Below are 17,540 nucleotides of genomic sequence, written 5' to 3' on the forward strand. Positions count from 1 at the left end.
AGTCACTCAACAAATGGGATCACATGAAGCTGAAGAGTTTCTTTACAGACAAGCACACAATAAGCAATGCCAATAGATTTTCCATGGAATGGGAGAAAATATTTGCTGATTATCCAACTGCAGAGGCCTAATCTCTAAAACCTACAAAGACCTCAAAAACCTAAACAACAAAAAGTCAAACAACCCACTCACAAATTGGGGAAAAGATCTGGACAGGCATTTCACAGAGAAAGAAATACAAATGGCAAGCACACACTTAACAAAATGTTCATCATCCCTAATCATTACAGAAATGCAAATTAAAACAACCATAAGATTCAACCCTGCCCCAGTTAGGATAGCTAACATCAAAAAAAAAATCAAATTAAAATAAATGCTGGCAAGGATGTGGAGAATCAGGAACCTTCGTCCACTGTTGTTGGGAATGTAAGATGTTATAACCACTTTGGAAAGTAATATGGAGACTCCTGAAAAAGTTGGCTATAGAGTTACCAACAGACCCAGTTATTCCCTTATTGGGCATTTACCCTAAAACATTTAAACCAAAGCCCAGAGAGATTTGCTCAACAATGTTTATAGTGGCTCAATTCGTAATAGCTAAGAGCTGGAATCAACCCAGATGCCCATCAGTACAAGAATGGATAACGAAGATATGGGATATCTGAACAATGAAATTCTACACAGCAGTAAGAAAACATGACACAATGAAATTTGAGGAAAAATGGCTGAACCTGGAACAGATCATTCTCAGTGAACTTACCCAGTTACAGAAAGTTAATTGACACATAGTCTCACTCATCTACAGTACCTAACCTGAATGTACCCAAGATGCTGAAATACCCAGCAAGCATCTGGAGGACTAGACAATAGGGTGGGTGGGGAGGGCAAAGAGGGGTGGGATACAAAAATCTAGACCCAAATGTCAATGGTACCATAAAATCCTACATCCTAAAAGGGAGACCAAGTGGTTGACCCTTCACTAGGTCCCTAGATGTCACACCTGAGACACAAGACACTGGAGAGTGTATGATGAAGACTGACCTTAATCTTTTACAGCTTCTTTCTCTCTTTTCTCTAACTCTGTTATATTACTTATCTTTCTGTTCCTTCTGTTAGTGGGCACTGACCTGTAACTCCAAGTACCAGCATGTGGCTATCATCCACAATGAGCTTTTGATCAGAGAGACCTACAAGGTTTCCTAAAAGAAAGACAGATTTCTGTCAGAGTACTTGACTCCCAACCAAAGTTTAGTGGTAAGAACCTGCTGCCAAAGACACCATATGTGGTTGACACTAAAATTGAATGACATGGCTGGAAGCTAGAAGACAGTCAGTCCCCAGACAGTCAGCACATCTAGTGCCAGACATGACTACATGGGCGACTGGGGAAAAATGACCAACATCTGTCCCAGCAACTCATGGTCTAACCTACCTAGCTGCAAATAACCTGTTGTGATACTCACACAAGTGCAATAGTGGCTCACAGCCATGGTGGGAAACCAACTCTTCCTAATTTGGCAAACTGATCCCCTCAATGGAATGTGACCTATAGCTGGAGCTGGGAAACAAGTCAGAACCATATCGAAACATTAGCCCACTCTCCATCATCAAGCTACCACAAATCATGGGCTCCAAGAGGGCTTACACCTATTAAATTCTCTATAAAAAATAAGGGTTATCCCATTTGTCTGGTGCTAAATTTGCTCTCTGTTGGAGAATCTGCTTCTCTTTTCCAGATAGATGCTAATCCTAAGAAGAGAGCCACTCCATCATATGTCAAAATGACCCCAGCTGAAACTAAGAATAATTGGTAAAATAAGCAAGGGTGGTGTTTTCTTGGTGAACTGGGTACCAGCACAAGGGTGATGGAGATTGACACAGAGAACAATGAACTCCTACCAGATCAGATATCCAGAGACACAGAGGCTCCCAACACCTCATCACTGATGCAGACCAAAAATGAGCCCAACATGGCTCAGGGAAATTTTGCGGAAGAGGGTGTGGAAAGAGTGTGAGAGCCACACGTTGGGTCATGATACACAGAGACATTTCTCCTACCCATAACTGTGGGCTAACTCCACAATGCATGACCCATATACCTCAACAAGGAGGGGCAAGGGGGAGGGTTAGGACATGGAATAGCCTAAGACAGGTAACAACTTGACTGCATTCACTAAGTACTAAACTAATTAATAAAAAATAATAAATAAATAAATAAATAAGAGGCAAATTGAAGGGGAATGGGAAATGATGGAGAGTGGGGAATGTGAGGGGGCAAGGGAATCATTATGTGTTATTGCCAATAATTATGGAAGTTGTCAATAAAAATAATTTTAAGAAAACAGCCACCCAATTGCTAACAGTCAAACATCAAGAAGCAGCATTCCAATTCAGATAAAAATATTCAATATGGGGTTTCTAGTACTGGTGTGTAGCCTAAAATAGAAATCAAATAGTGGTAATATATAAGCAAATGTATTTATGCCTTTCTCCTACATATTAAATTTCATGTTTCAGGATCAAAAGTAGTATTCTCAGCCCTTCTTGTGATCTTTTAAATGTGAATTTATTAAATACCAATGTTTAAAAAAATTTTAAAAAGGAATGCGGCACCTCTTGTCAAACCAGAAGTTGCTCTGTGTCCAGTGGGCTGACCTACTGATTTTTCCAAGAATGTCTCAAAAACAAAAACCATTGACAACACAAGATTTGCCAAATCAGAACCCTCCAAATAGTGTTTCATGCGCAATGCTACACCACCCTGAAGCCCACTTAATGGTACTGGCAGAGCTCCAGGAACATATGTACCACAATGTCATTGTCTCAATCATATCCCATCACTTGCCTTTGGACAATTTTTACAAGAAGAAGGGTATTTGTGGAAACTGAAAATGTGGGGTACTCAGAGTCCTGGATCTTTCAGAATATTGAGGAAAGGTGTACACTTGGGATATCAAGGCCATGTAGAAGAGAGAGGACATCTAGGGTAGTAAAAGAGGGCTTGTGTCAGTGAGATAACCAACTGACCAAGACTAATTTCTCAAGAGGACTCTGAATTCACAGCTCTATGGAACATGAAGACTTCTCAGATCTCAAGGGGGAGCTCAGAAAGGATATTTCTCTCAGTAAAAAGATGATACCCAGGTCATCACAGGACACTAAGTGAAGACAAGTAGATCACTGTGCCTCTCAGAAAACAGGAGTCATGTCTGGCTGTCACCTGCCTGTACACCAGTGGAGATGGTGAGAGAGAATGTGAAGGACAGAGATATCCCTCCCTCTCTCTCCGCCACACCTCTCTGCTCACAGCCAGCACTTCTGTTGTGGGTCAAACTGTGTCTCTGCCTTACAATTTCATATATTGAAACCCAGCATCTGAAACTGACTCACTACAGATAGTTCTTTCAGAAAGATGGCTGAATTAAAAGGAAGAATCACCATGGGTCCAAATCCCATATGACTGGCAATATAATGATGAGGAAAATTATGTCATAAAGATAATGGAAGCTAGGTATGGTGGCATCTACCTTTAATTCTATCACTTGGGAGGCAGACATAGGAGGATCTACATGAGATCAAAGCCACCTTCAGACTACATAGTGAATTCAAGGTCAGGCTGTGATAGAGCAGTACCATACCTCCAAAAAACAACAATAAAATACAGGAGGATATGGCTCTGATTATATATATTTATTTTATTTTATATTTTTATTCAAGTGGGGAGAGGAAGGGAGGAAGAGACACAATTGACACGCCAGGGCCCTCAGCCCCTGCAATCAAACTCCAGAAGCACACACCCCCTAGTGCACATGTGCAGCACTGCACCCCTGAGTCACTGTGTGTCTGATTTACTTGAGACCTGGAGAGTTGAACAAGCACCTTAACCACTAAGCAGTCTCTACAGCCCTGATTATACACACTTGTAATCCCACTTGCAACACTGTAGAAGGGGAATTCAAGTTTGAAACCATCCTGGAATGCACAAAGAAACTTCTTCTAAAAATAAAGAACCACAGACTAATACAGACAGGGAAGAGGGAACAGAAACTGCAATGACAAATCTATAATCCCAGATTCCAGGGTAGTCAGGAGCTAGGGAATCCTGGAAGAGGCAGAAAAGACTCTTCCCTGGAAACTTTGGGAAGACCAGACTTGCTAGCACCTTCAATTTGGACTGAGAACTTCTAGAAGGATATACTTTAATTTTTAATTTTTAATTTTTAATTTTAACTGTCCCACAAGGCCCTCACTAGCTGACCAATCTCTGAGAAGATAAGGCCTATTACCTCTAACTTTTCCTCATGACTGCCAACACTATTTGTACCCTCGACACACTGATCTTTCATTCTGGAATGGGCTTGCACCTACCACAGTTCTTATAATGCTAGTCTGGGACTGCCCTCCACATTTCCCCTCCTAGACTCTCCTCAGTCCTTGGTTCCAAGCTCAGTTTGATGGGAAGCTGTTCCCAGTATGCCCCATTTCTCCCAAGACAGCTTGCATTACCCTCACAGACCTGCAGTCACCACATCTCATTTCTGTCCAAGCAACTATCCCCATGTTCAATAACTTACGGTTAAGGCTAAAAATGGAAACTCATTCTGGCTTCGTCTCACATCATATGACACAGGTCATGGCTGTTATCCTCCACATGGATATAAATTGGGGTGGGGTCTCAAATGGAAATTACCACAGGATGACACAGCAGTTAAATCTTGGAAGGATAAACTCAGGCCCAGTGAGGGCTGGACACTCTACCTACTTTCTGGTCTTTGCTCAGCAAATTAAAATTTCCCCTACATGCTCATGTGTTTGTACACATGGTCCCCAATTGGTCACCAGCCCAATAATGGGCCAGCTTGCCAACAACACTGCTTGTTCACCCAGAGACAAGCTGCATGTGGAGCCTGACACCGTGCCTTCCTCAGGACCCTGGTCAATACAATCATATCAATAGCAAATGAGGATACAGTCTTTTAAAAAAAATAAAATAAACAAAAACACAGAAAACAAAACAAAAACCTACCATATCATTCATAGTACACAAAGTCTCAAGAAGGAAATCCCCAGGTCTACATGGTATCACTTATTAAAAAAAAATTAGGAGAAATTCTGTTTAACTTCTTCCAGTAAATATGAGAGAAAACAACCCCAACACTTCTTATCTTTTGTAGTACTGGGGATAAAACCCAAGGCTTCAAGCAGAGTAGGCAAGCACTTTACACTCTAGCTCACAAGTTATTTTATGAAATCTGTATTAACTTGATATCAAAAGCAGAAAGAGGGCTATGTAGATGGCATCATGGGTAAGATGACAGCCTATGAAGCCTACGGACCTAGGCTCAATTCCTCAGTACCAATGTAAGCCAGATGCACAAGATGGCACGTGTGTCTGTAATTTGTTTCCAGTAGTTAGAAGCCTTGGCATGCCCATCCCCCCACCATTTCTTTCTCTTCCTTAAATAAATAAAAATATTTAACCAGAGATAAAAAACAAAATGTAGATACAATGTAACAATATATGCCTCATACATGACAATCACAGATGCATAAATTCTAGCATCTCTCAAGGAATATTACAAAGGTACTCCTGATCTATTGGGTTTAACCAAGTTATAGGACACAATCTATTGCCATACCACCCTGAACACACCTAACCTTGTCTAACCTCAGAAGCTATAAAATCAATATATTTAATATTTTAATATAGTTATTAATTATATGTAACCACATAAATTTTGGGTATTTTGCAAATCAAAACTAAAATGTAATGAATTTCAAGTACTTTAAAGCAAATGAAACATTTGAGAACACTCCATAATGTGACTTCCATTCCATGTGGTCATTATCTACTATGAAATAGAACCATAGTTGAATATTGTGGTGCATATCTTGAATCCTAGCACTTGGGAGACAGATGTATGAGGATTACTGTAATTTTAAACCAACCTGGGCAAGAGTATGACCCTGTCTTGAAAGACCATAAAAGAATAAAAAGAAAAGAAAATAGTGCCAATGAAACCTGGAAACAGTTTAGGTGGAAGAGATCCAAGACATTAGATATATAGATATATAGATATATAGATATATAGATATATAGATATATAGATATATAGATATATAGATATATAGATATATAGATATATAGATATATAGATATATAGATATATAGATATATAGATATATAGATATATAGATATATAGATATATAGAAATATAGATATATAGATATATAGATATCGATATTGATAGCAAAAGATAAATATGAGAAATATCTACAGAAAATGGACATATGACTTGGATTGTTTTTTGCCTACAAAAGGCAGTGGGTGCAGCAGCCACACCAGACGAGAGAATGGTTCCCACCAGGCAAGTGCAGGAAGGACTATAGGCACCAGGAGCAGCACAGGCCATGGAGAGAGTTCACATTATTGGAAACTGAAATCTAAATAGAACTCTGATGGAAGAGTGAAGTTTGGATCACAGAAAACCACAGACACACACTAGAGTAAAAAGCATGGGAATATGAAATCAAGAGATTTACAGAACACACTATACCCCTCACTTCTCTCTCCTGTGGTCGAGGGAGCAAGTTTCTGGCCACAAGGCGAGCTCACCAGTGGCTGAGCAATTATCTCTACAGGGAAAGGCATCTGATGTGAGTTTTAAACATACTTGCTTTCAACAAGCGAGCACAGGATATGACAGGCATCCTAGGAAAGATAAAAGGATACCTTCAAGAAACGAATACAGAAGAGCTTCTATAAACGTATGATGGGCTCCAGAAGAAGACTACACTACAAAATTCACTTGGAAGTAAAAGTAGGCAGAATTATAGCAAAGGGTAATCAATTTAGGGATTTTTATTTTATTTTTAGTTATTTATCTAAGATAGATGAGAACAAGCAGTTTGAGACAGAGAGGCAAGGAGAGTGAGAGAGAGGAATATAGAGAGAGTATAGTTGTGCCAAAGCACCCAACCACTGCAAACAAACTACAGACGTGTACACTAGCTTGTACGTCTGGCTCATGTGGGTCCTGGGGAATCAAATCTGGGTCCTTTGGCTTTGGAGGAGGTGTCTTTATTGCTAATACATCTTTCTAGCCCTAGGGCTGTTTAAAAAATGTGCAAAAGGAAGCTGTTGCAGTCAGGTTCACATAGCTGGCATAAATCACCCAACCAAAAGCAGCTTGGGTGGGGGTAGGTAGGGAAGGTTTATTTTGGCTTACAGACTCGAGGTGAAGAAGCTCTGTGATGGCAGAAACAACAACATGAGCAGCGGGTGGACATTACCTCCTGTACAACATCAGATAGAAAACAGGAAAGTGTGCCAAACACTGGCAAGGGGAAACTGGCTATAACATAAGCCCACCCCCAAGAATACACTGCATACAGGATGCACTATCTTAATTTATAGGGACCCAGCATTCAGAACATCTAAGTTTATGGGGTCATCTGAATAAAACCACCACATTCTGTCCCTGGCCCCCATGAACTGATAACCATACATGATGTAAAATGCAATGCATTCACCCAACTTTAAAAACCCTCATGGTGTTTATCAATCCTAATGATGGTCAAAGATCCCCATAGTCCAAGGACTTTTAACTGAGTTCCAATACCAACAAAGCCCCCAAAACCCATAATGGTACAGAATAAACATTCACATTGCAAAAGACTGCACTGGGCATATCAAATAAATATTCCACAAATACAAGATTTAAATAGAGCAAACATCAAACTCTGTTGCTCCAAACCCAACAACTCTAGATAGTAATGAGTCTCCAAGTCAATTCTAACCAATGATGATTCTCTGGAGTTCCAAATCTGCCCCTCCAGCTAGGCTACTAACAATTTTAGAAAACTTCATCTGGTTCTGGCAGTTCTCCTTGGAAGCCATCTCAAATTCCCAGCATCTCGACTGGGTCTCCACCACAACCCACAGTTCATCCTCATGGCTCCATTGGGTCACCACACAGGTAATACAACATGCCTTGTGCACACTGCCTATGCCCATTTCCCCCTAAAAGAAAACAAACCCATGTTACAAATTCAATGACCCATTATTTCTTGTATCTTTTATACTCCACAATATCATATGGGCTGCCAATTTGTTAACCCAGGAGCGGGGGGGGGGGGGATAAAGAAGACTTTGAAGAACAGGACTCTGAGAATTCAGGCCCCTTCAAGAGTCTATATTCTTCCTGTTGCCCAATGTAGGTCAACTGGCCCATTCTCAATGCTTATAATCTCTCAAAAGTGCAGCTAAACAGGCAGAAACTTTGGGCCAAGTATTTCACTTCTTTCTGTGTTATATTAATCTGCTCACACCAGTCCATTTCTATGCAATGCAACCCTGCATAAATTCTCAGGTCACGGGCATAACTCACACAAACTGCTTCCACCCCAGTCCCTACAAAATTCTTTCTCACCCTTATAAACCAATATCCCAGAGTCCATAGTTCTTACTGCATTTAGGTCTTTCAACACACATCAGAATAATCCATCAAGTTGTATTTGCAGCACTGCAAGGTGTCTTTTAGGCCAATGTTTCAAACTTATCCACATTCTTCCTGCAAATCAGTTCCAAAAGGTAAAGACACAGAATCAAGTTTCTGGTAGCAATAGCCCCACTTCTGGTACCAACTTTACTGATGTAGTCAGGTTTGCATTGCTTGCAAAAGACACCTGACAAAAGCAGATGGTGGGAAAATGTATTTATTTTGTCTATAGATTTGAGGGGAAATTCTATGAATGCATAGGGAAACAAGGGTATGAGCAGAGCGTGGACATCACCTCCTGTCTACCATCAGGTGGACAAAAGCAACAAGAGAGTATGCCAAACACTGGCAAGAGGAAACTGGTTATAACAACTATGAGCCTGCCTCCAACAATACACTGCTTCCAAGAGGCTTTAATTTCCAAATTGCCATCAGAAGGGGACCTAGCATTCAGAAAACCTAGGTTTATGGAGGACAACTGTATCAGACCACCACAGAAGTCAATGGAAGTGTTTTTGTTTTTGTAAAAAGGTCCTTAGTGGAAATAAAGTCTTGAAGCATAAGCTTCAGCACCCAAGTTCAACTCTGGATTCTATGTAAAATCCAGAAGCCATGGTGATCTGCTGTAATTCCATCATGCTGAACATGAAATGGGAGGATTTCCTAGAAACTCAGAAGCTCTTGAGAGTGAACAACTCTGCCTCACATTAGAAGGAAGGCAAGAACCAATACATGAAAATTGTTCTCTAATGTCTGTGCCTGCCCTCAAACATGAACATGCTCACATGTGTGTGTATGTGCACACACACATGCACATGCAAAACCAATTTGCTATTTGGAGATCTATCATCACAATACTTTCACATTACTTTAGACTGGACAGAGCTGCAAAAGATAAATAGTGAATTCTTAAGAACTTCATGACAAAACCGACAAATTCTACCAACACTTCGCTGACATAGATTTCATAATTACAGTTTTATTTTGAGTCAGGACCATGTAGCCTAGGCTAATCTCCAATTCCCTATATAGCTGAGGATAGCTACATTATGTGCTACCATGTCAAACTATGCAGTGTTGGGCCTCAAACTCAGGTCTTCATGCTTGTTTGGCAAGCACTATACCAACTGAGTTATATCTCTACTCCCTACTCATAATTTTAAATGTGTCACACCAAATAAAGTTGGCATTCCTGTTATTTTCATTAAAAACTTCACTTCATAGTCAACATTTCAGCACAGTTAAGTGTAGCTTTCTTTTGAAAATCTATTAGAAATAAACATATTCTATAGCTAAAAAATAACAGCATAATAAAAAACATCTTAGCCAGGGTGGCACAATACACATTCAGGAAGGTGAAGTAGGAGGACAGTGGTGATCTTAAGGCCATCCTGTGCTTCACCCATGAGTTCAGGTCATACTGGACTAGATTGAGACCCTTCCTCAAAAAGAAAAAAACAAAATCCCACTGATTGTAGTACAGCTTGCCTTTAATCTCAGTGCTCAGAATATTGAGGTAGGAGGATCTTCATGAGTTCAAGGCCAGCCTGAGATTACATAGTGAATTTCAGGTAAGCCTGGGCTAGGAAATATCCCAAGTAACTGATTAATGAGACTACATGAAATTAGAAAGTTTCTACACAGGAATATATATGTATGTATGTGTATGTAAACACACACACACACACACACACACACACATTCACCCAGAGTGAACAGGCAGCACACAGAATGAGAAAATTTATTCAGGACATACCTCAGGTTATGGCTTGATTACAAAATAACCCCATAGTTTATGTTTAACACTTGGTGTTCAGGTGGTGGGGCTGTTGGGGAAGTTTGTGGTACCTTGAGGGAAAACTTTACTGAACTCTATCACTGAGGGTAGACTTTGAGTTTTTATAGACCATCAACACTTCCTGTTCATCATCTCTATTCCTGAATGTGGATGTAATGTGGACATCTCACCACTCACTCTTATGTCATGTCTTCTCTGTTGAGATAGACTGTATTTTCCGCAATTGTTAGCCAAAATAAATCTTTCCTTCCTTAAGCTACTTCAAATATTCAGTCACAGCAATGAGTGAAGTAACTAATACATTTCAGTAAGTGACTAATATCCAGAATATATAAAAGTTATCTAAATGAGTGATATCTAGAATCAAAAAATTAAACACCACAGTTGGGGAGATGGAGTTCAGTAGTTAAGAACACTTGCTGTTTAAATATAACAGTATGACAGAGCCTGAGACCACTCCAGTTGAACTCCCTAGAACAGCCGGAAGTGGCCAACACAAATCTATAACACATATATATGTATCTCAGGGGAGATCAGTGAATTTCTAGGGCTCATTGACTGAAAAATGTCAGCCTCACTTTGAGTGAGAGACCATGTGTGAAGGAAGAGTGAAAGAGAGGGGGCACCCAAGGCCCTCCTCATGTCCCTACATAAACACACACATCAGTACACACATGCGCACTCACCACACATAGACACACACCACTTCACACATACCGTACACACATAATGCAAAAATTAAATAAGTAAACAAGAAAAACCAAAACTGTCAATAAATGGACCAATGAACTCAACTGTTCTCAAAAGAAAAAAAAAAAATAACAAATGCCCCATAAATAATTTAAAGTTTTCAACATTATTAGCCACCACAAATGCAAATTAAAACTTTCTTGATATTCTATCTTACCCTAGTCAGGCTAGCTATCATCAAAACAATATAATAACAATAATTACTGGTGAGGATGTGGGAAAAGATGCTCTTACTCACTGGTGGTGAACCTATAAAGTGTTGCAGCCACTATGAAAATCTGAGGGTGTTCTCAACAAACAAAAAATAGAACTTCATGTAAAATTACTTAGCTACCACACTCCTGAGAAAATAAACAACAGCCTCTATATCTTACCACAAGGATGTACATTTATGTTCAGTGCTGCTCTGTTCACATAGCTAGGAAATGGAGCCATCCTGGACAGCTATCAACAGATGATTGAATAATGAAAATGTAGTACACATATACCATTTAATTTTATCAACCTATTTTTAAAAATGGAATTACAAGCCAGGTATGGTGGTGCATGACTTTAATTCAAGCACTATGGAGGCTGAGATAGGAAGGTCACTGTAGATTTGAGACAAACCTGAGGCTACAGACTAAGTTGTACATCAGCCTGGACTACCGTGAGACCCTATCTTGAAGATAAATAAATACCAGAATTAGATTCTTCAGGAAGACAGAAGACACTGACCAATATTATATTGATTTTAGGTATCTCACACTCAAAGACAAATGCTGTGTGTTCTCACTCATATTCAGATCCTAGCTTCTAATTTTTATACACATGTATTATGTGGGAATGCCTTCAGGCAGAGGCCAGGCAACTAGAAAGTGGCCTGTGAGAGGGGAAGGAGGCTTTAAGGAAGAGCTATGAGGAGGGTAATGGAGCATCTATAGTATGAATGTGGAAGGATGCACACTGGATGTGGAAGGGACAAGTGCAGACATTGGGCAGAGAGATGGGGAAAGGTACAAAGGAGGAGAAATGGTAACCAAAACTAAATATGTATGAAAAATGCCTTGCAAAAGCCTATTTCTGTGTATGCTAATTTATAAATAAAAATGTAACATAGCATGAATCTAAGAAGATGTTTTTATTTATTTATTTATTCTGGTTTTTCAAGGTAGAGTCTCACTCTAGCTCAGGCAGACCTGGAATTCACTCTGTAGCCTCAGGGTGGCCTTGAACTCTCAGTGATCCTCCTACCTCTGCCCCCTGAGTGTTGGGATTGAAGGAGTGCACCACTAAACCGGTATAAGACATGAATATTTAAATGGTATAGAAAGTAATAAAAGACTCAAGGAGCTAAGTAAAGTTTGCAAGTAGAGAGACTGTAGCTGATAGTAGGAAACTGAAGCCTCAGTCACAGGAAGTCATGTCCAAGAAGTTAAAAGTCTGCATTGATCACAAATGGGTCTGGAAGTAGACATGTCACCAGTCAAGCTTTAGATGACGGTTCAGTTCCTGTCATCACCTTAGCTTCAGCCCAGGGATATGAAAGGAACAGAGAATTCTGGTAAGTCATGCCTAGTTGCCTGCCCCATAGAAACTGAGGGAATAAGTTTGTGTTGTTTTAGGCTACTAACTTCGGGATAACTTGTTATACAGCCATGGCATATGTTGCAGTAAATTCTCATTGCTGGTAGAAATCACCTAACTAAGAGCAGCTTGTGGGAAAAAAAGAGGTTTATTTTGGCTTACAGGCTCAAGGGGAAGCCCATGATGGAAGGGGAAAATGATGGCATGAGCAGAAGGTGGACATCACCTGCTGGCCAACATAATGTGGACAATGGCCACTGGAGAGTGTGCCAAATACTAGCATGGAGAAACTGGCTATAAAACCCATAAGCAGTCCCCCAACAATACACTCCCTCCAGGAGGCATTAATTCCCAAATCTCCCACCATCTGGGAACCTAGCATTCAGAACATATAAGTTTATGGAGGACACTTGAATCAAACCACCACATTCCACTGCTGGCCTCCATAAACTGATAAACATCCATGATATGAAAGGTAATGTATTCAGTGTAATTGTAAAAGTCCCCATAGTTTTTATCAATTCCAATGATGTTCAAACATCCCCCAACCCAAGATCTTTTAACTGAGCCATAATAACCAAAAATTAACCTCAAAAAAATCCCATAATGGTACAGAATAAACATTCACACTACAAAATATGGCACTGAGCATCACAAAGAAACATTCAGCCAATACAAGGTTTATAACAACCAGGGCAAACATTAAACTGGAACTCCAAGTCCATCAACCCTAGCCAGTGACAAATCTCCAAGTTCCATAATTCTAACCAGCAACAAGTCTTTGGCATTCCAATTCCATCCCCCCAGCTAGGCTACTCACAGTCCTGGGAAACTTCATCAAGGCCGGCAGCTTTCTTAAGCAGCCATCTCGTGGTCCCAGCATCTCCACTGGGTCTCCACTGCAATCTAAGGTTCATCCTCATGACCCCAATGGGGTCTCCATACAGGCATCTAGGAAACCTGATTCACAGGTGTTGCAAACTCAATGACACTCTTTCCAGCATTTTTTATACTCCTCAATACCAGGTAGGGTGCCAGTTTGTTAATCTAGGGGGGGAATAAATCAGACTTTGAAGAACAGGACACTCCTTGAGCATTTGGGCCCTTTCAAAAGAGTCTACTTTCTTTTGTTGCCCCAGTGCAAATCAGCTGGCCCAATCTCAAAGGTTGTAATCTCTCAATTACATTTGAATGGGCAGCAGTTCACCCAAAGATTTTTCTTTCTGTGCCATATCCCTCTGCTCAGACCAGTTCATTTATATGCAGAGCAGCCCTGCACAACTTCACAGGACATGGATATAATAGTACACTTTTCACATACACTGCTAGCCCAGTCAAAGCAAAGCTCCTTCTCACCCTCATAAGCCAACTCTCACAGTTCATAATTCTTATTGCATTCAGGTCTTTCAACACTGACCAGAATAATTCATGAAGCTGTACTTACAGCACTGCAAGGCATCTCTTAGGCTAAGGTTCCAAATCCTTCCACATTCCTCTTGAAAATCAGCTCCAAAAGGTCAAAGCCACACAGTCAGGTGTCTAGCAGCAATCCCACTCCTTGATACTACATTACTGTTGCAGTCAGGTCCATATTGCTGGTAGAAATCACCCAACCAAGTTCAGCTTGTGGGAAAAAAGAGATTTATTTTGACTTACAGGGTCAGGGTGAAGCTCCACGATGGCAGAGGAAATGATGGCATGAGAAGAGGGTGAACATCACCCCCTGGCCAACATAAGGTGGACAACAGGAACAGGAGAATGTGCCAAACACTGGCATGCGGAAACTGGCTATAATATCCTAAGCCCACTCCCAACAATACACTCCCTCCAGAAGGCATTAATTCCCAAATCTCCATCAGTTGGGAACCTAGCATTCAGGATACCCAAGTTTATGGGCGACACCTAAATCAAACCACAACAGCACAGATCATATTAACATGGCCTCAGTGTAAAGAACACAACCAATAAATTGTAAGCAGAGATACACAAACAGACATCCTCACTAAGAAAGTAGGCAAGGATAATTAACTAAACTGTTAAGAGATGGACATTATCTATTGATATTGCTATTGATATTGATAGTTTTCAGAAAACTGAAAAGAATTAGCTGAGTAGAACTGAGTGTTTTCTGAGGAAATCTGCTCATACTTAGTCTTCAGTGTGAAAAAATTTAAAATGTTATTATGTAATGTACTTTGCTCACCCAACTCAGAACTTGAAGAAATGTGTGTGGATAGAATATGACTTCCATGTTTAGTAAGGTGAGGTAAAACTCAACAGCATAGAGTCTTCACCCTTGATGTGCTTCCTCATCACAACTTAAAGAACAATTAAAATACAAGTCAATGTCCTCTCATTTCCACAATGACTCTTCTACAAACTTTTAGCAATTTCCACTAACAATCTCAGAAAATCATTGGCAGTACCTGGATGCATTACAACTCTTCCCACTGAAAATGCATTCATTATCTGGATAAACCATGTATTGTCAGGAGCGTATGTATGCACATTGTTAAGAATACATAAATTTTTAATGCTGCTTAGTCAAATTATCCTATTTTCAGCATCCATTTAGAAAATAAAACCAGTTCATCTTAGTATGGCACTTTTACCTTATTATGAAAGGATCTTTAACTTCTACCATAAAATGAACCACAGCTCAGTTTTATGTAAAACACGTCCTAAATAAACACTTCTTCAATAACTCAAGTTTACATCACTTTAGCACCAGACTTATGTAAAACAGGTACTAGATGATAGATAGATAGATAGATAGATAGATAGATAGATAGATAGATAGATAGATGATAGATAGGTATGAAAAAGGTATCTAAGGAGATAAATGATGGAAAATTTTATATGTAATCCAAAGAGGCTAATATTGTGGTATGTCTATGTCTATTTAGGCAATTTTTTTGAGATAGGGTCTCACTCTAGTCCAGGGTGATGTGGAGTTTACTATGTAGTCTCAGAGTGTCTTCAAACTCAAGGCAATTGTCCTACTTCTGCTTCCTGAGTGTTGGGGTTAAACACATGCACCACCACAGAGGCATATTTTAAACTACAATTTAAGCACTATTAAGCTATAGCACAGTGGAGGACAAAACTAAAATTAAGACTATTTCATTGTTTCTTACAACTAAATACATCTTTTCAAATTTTTAAATAAGAAAAGTGAAGGCAATTAAATTCCAAGTGGAATTCTCAGTGATTGAATTGTGAATCTTTCCAATAAAAACAATATCATAAAATATGTATTTTAGAATCCTGACATTCTCTTGCATCCATCCTTTCTTATACAAAGCACAGTCTTTTACTTGGAAAAGAAACATAGCAGGAATGTTCCTATATTAAAGTTCCCAATATTCTTTTTAATTAGAAATGTTGAACTATCAGTTTTAAAACAGGAATATGGAGACTAAATAAAGGATCCAGGTGCAGAGTAATAGAATTGTGTTTAGTTTGCATAAGTCCCTAGGTTTAGTATTCAGCAACTAAAACAAAAAAAAAAAAAAAAAAAGAAGAAGAAATGAGAAAAGCAATCAGTAGATGTTCCTATATTTGCATTTGGAAAAATACCAAGTGAATAAAAAAAAAAATGAGAAAAACTAGCTATCCCTGAAGAAACCTACAAAATCCCTATTTTTTCAAAGAATCAAGAATGCATATTATTTCTATATCCCTTAATGTAATTCACATGTGACCATGTCTGTGCCAAATATTCTAAAGTCAGTACAGAAGATATTTTGTAACTCAAGTTGAAGCAAAAGATATTTCCCTGCAATTCTGATACATTGCCAACAAGATTGGCAATAATTCATTCTTCTTTGCTGTGTTGTAAATATTCAAGCATTTTCTGGACAATTACTGTTATGTTCTGTGCTTTTGTAATTCTGTAAAGAAATTCTGGAGTCTTCATAATAAAGAGAAATAAAAACAGTATGATTAAACTATACTATACTAAGTGAGGTAGTCCAGGCTTAGAAAACCAAATGTCACATGTTCTCTCTCATATGTGGATCCTAGCTACAAATGACTGGACTACTGTGTAAGTAGGAAGAAAACTCAGTAGCATAGGCTAGTAAGCTAGAAATGAGATATAAAAGGAATAGGGAAGGAGGGAGGAGCCACCTAATAGGATGGTATTGTATATATGTAAGTTGAAGAAGAGATTAATGGGGGTGAAAATGTCTAAGTTAGGTCAGGGGAAGAGATTGAGTAAGGAAAAGTAGCCTTGTTGTTGTTGTTGCTATTGTTTATATATTCATTTTTATGAGAGATAGAGAGAGGAGAGAGCATGTAGCACAGGGCTTTGAGCTCAGAGACTTACCAATAATAAAACTAATTCAAGATAAAGTATATAAGGTCTGAACCACCAAGAATCAAAGTCTAGGCTTCGAAAGACACTCCCCTGGGCCCACACTGTTGTGAAAATAAACTGATTCTCCATTTAGTCTCTGGTGCTGGTTCTGTAAGCCTTGCTTTCCCATATTAATATCAAGGTTAAAATTTGGGTATACATAGTGTTAAGGTTTGACTACTGAAAGAGTCATTAACAAAATATACAAAGATATATTTTCATTAGTTTTATATGTTTATTTAAACTCCAATTGTAACATAAAATAAAAACTATAAAATGTATATAAACAACCTTCTGAACCTCTTCAGTGTCACCAGCTCACCTCATAGGGTCCTATAATAATAGACTAACTCCATCTATCTGGGACCCTTTTGATTGTTATCCAAGGCCTAAAATTCAACAGGAGAGGAGATCCCTTCCCAATTTTCTTTTTTTCTCTGATGCAATTGTGCTTGAAGAAGTCAAATTGAAACTCACTGACCATCTTCCAAAATACTTTGGGTCTCTCTCTATTTCTCTCTCCCTCCCTCCTTCCCTCTCTCCACTTTTAAAACACAGATGTGT

The sequence above is a fragment of the Jaculus jaculus genome, unplaced genomic scaffold (assembly GCF_020740685.1).
Source record: "Jaculus jaculus isolate mJacJac1 unplaced genomic scaffold, mJacJac1.mat.Y.cur mat_scaffold_56_1_539194_arrow_ctg1, whole genome shotgun sequence".
Taxonomy (NCBI): domain Eukaryota; kingdom Metazoa; phylum Chordata; class Mammalia; order Rodentia; family Dipodidae; genus Jaculus; species Jaculus jaculus.